Source organism: Scylla paramamosain, chromosome 2 (genome assembly GCF_035594125.1).
Source record: "Scylla paramamosain isolate STU-SP2022 chromosome 2, ASM3559412v1, whole genome shotgun sequence".
Lineage (NCBI taxonomy): Eukaryota > Metazoa > Arthropoda > Malacostraca > Decapoda > Portunidae > Scylla > Scylla paramamosain.
The window spans coordinates 29,222,500-29,224,316 of record NC_087152.1 but is presented as its reverse complement, the minus strand read 5'-3'; positions in this window follow the sequence as shown (position 1 = coordinate 29,224,316).

The following is a 1,817-nucleotide window of genomic DNA, read 5'->3' as shown; positions in this document are numbered from 1 at the left end:
TGGTCATGGCGTGTTAATGAAATGCTGTAATATTAAGTTTTCTATCTGAGTAAGTCGTATAATTTTGTTTCATGCGTCTGTCAACCTGTCTTCATTAAAGGTACAAAGATACAACTGATGGACTGTTGTTTAGCTTATATGTCGACGGTCACGTAACAATAATCACTACGTAGTAAAATATGTCAATATTCTTTTCAGAGGATCCTATCGCGGTGAAGAGCCTTGCGCATCCTGGTGATCAGAGTCAGTAACATTTTCTCTTGCAACATTTTCGTTTGATGCAAATCTTATTTTTGTATCTTGTAGAGTTACATTTATTTCACTTTTTTTTTTCTCGCATATCGGGTTTGGCTCAGGATGGGTAAGTAAATTTCACTCCAAACGATGACTCTTGGCCAGATTATTGCATCGCGATATCCGCTTTCCTCCACAACGAGCAATTTTTATTCGTTTGCAAGGTTTGCTTCAGTATGGCAAAGCAAACATGCGTCACTTTACTTAATGGCTTGCGAAACTGCCTCTGTATTTGCCTGCGTGTTATCTATTTTTGCAGTCTTCTTTTCCTTCACTGAATGTTGCACCCATACACACACACACACACACACACACACACACACACACACACACACACACACACACACACACACACACACACACACACACACACACACAAAGCGAATAAAACATGTCCTTGTCTTCTTTTCCTTATTTTCTTGGCTTTTCTTCTCCGATTCATTTCCTTCTCATTCTTCACAATCCAGAACTTGTATACGTTATCATGATACTACCAGTCAGCCCGCCGGTCTTCAGTCAGTCCAGTCATCGAGTCAATCAGTCAGTCAGTTAGTCAATGACTCAGACAGCCAGTTCTTCAGTTTGCCAGACAGGTAGTGAACACATATGTCCGTCAGTCAGATTATTAGATCATTCAGTCAGCATACCAGTCAGTCAGCCAGCCAGTCAGTCAGCCAGCCAGCCAGTCAGCCAACCAGTCAGTCAGCCAGCCAGTCAGTCAGCCAGCCAATCAGTCAGCCAACCAGTCAGTCAGCCAACCAGTCAGTCAGCCAACCAGTCAGTCAGTCAGTCAGTCAGTCAGTCAGTCAGTCAGCCAACCAATCAGTCAGCCAACCAGTCAGTCAGCCAACCAGTCAGTCAGTCAGTCAGTCAGTCAGTCAGTCAGTCAGTCAGCCAACCAGTCAGTCAGTCAGTCAGTCAGTCAGTCAGTCAGTCAGTCAGTCAGCCAGCCAGCCAGCCAGCCAGCCAGCCATGTCCACCCACTCGTTCTCTCATCAGTCTCACCTGAATTCTGAGAGTGTTTATTCTGCTGCTCACTTACAGTATAACGTTTCCATTAAGTGAAGTGTTTTTCTGCATCGAAAGTTTATATTCCATGTTTTACCCGTCCTCCTCCTCCTCCTCCTCCTCCTCCTCCTCCTCCTCCTCCTCCTCCTCTTCTTCTTCTTCTTCTTCTTCTTCTTCTTCTTCTTCTTCTTCTTCTTCTTCTTCTTCTTCTTCTTCTTCTTCTTCTTCTTCTTCTTCTTCTTCTTCTTCTTCTTCTTCTTCTTCTTCTTCCTTCTTTATGTTGTTGTTGTTGTTGTTGTTGTTGTTGTTGTTGTTGTTGTTGTCGTTGTTGTTGTTTTCTTGTTTAGTATTATCAGTACTTTAATGTTAATAATTATTAATATTGTCATCGTTGTTGCATCATCATTATTATCCTCCTCCTCTTCCTCCTCATCATCATCATGGAAAAACATAGTTTAAATGTTCTATGTTTTAACGTATTTGCTTCACTCTCTTTGCTCTCATTGTAATGCAAT